At 63.9% G+C, this 288-nt stretch overlaps 1 protein-coding gene across 1 annotated transcript in view; it reads right to left on the reverse strand.

Annotated features, from left to right (window-relative positions):
- The window catches only part of LOC104271624 (transducin-like enhancer protein 2), a gene marked incomplete at its 3' end in the record, with an annotated part of 14,232 nt that overhangs the window by 10,598 nt on the left and 3,346 nt on the right, over positions 1 to 288 (reverse strand).

The following is a 288-nucleotide window of genomic DNA, read 5'->3' on the forward strand; positions in this document are numbered from 1 at the left end:
AAATCCTCTGCATCCCTGCTAGGATTTCCCAAGCTGCTGCCAAGGGCTGTGGGACCCTCCCAGGCTGTCAGGTCCCCCCAGGCACATGGGAGAGAACCCGACTCCTAAATCCCTCTGTGGATCCCGGCCAAGCCGAGCTCTGGGCTGTCAGTCCTTTCACAGCCCAGCTGGCTTTGCTCAGCCCAAACCCATCTTGGCTTTGTGGGCTGCCGCTCTCACAGCCAGCGGGCAGGCTGGCAGGGAAGGGGGAGAGCCGAGCCACAAGCACTGGCAGGGGGGCCTCGGCTG

Source organism: Apaloderma vittatum, unplaced genomic scaffold (genome assembly GCF_000703405.1).
Source record: "Apaloderma vittatum isolate BGI_N311 unplaced genomic scaffold, ASM70340v1 scaffold24463, whole genome shotgun sequence".
In the NCBI taxonomy this organism is placed as follows: domain Eukaryota; kingdom Metazoa; phylum Chordata; class Aves; order Trogoniformes; family Trogonidae; genus Apaloderma; species Apaloderma vittatum.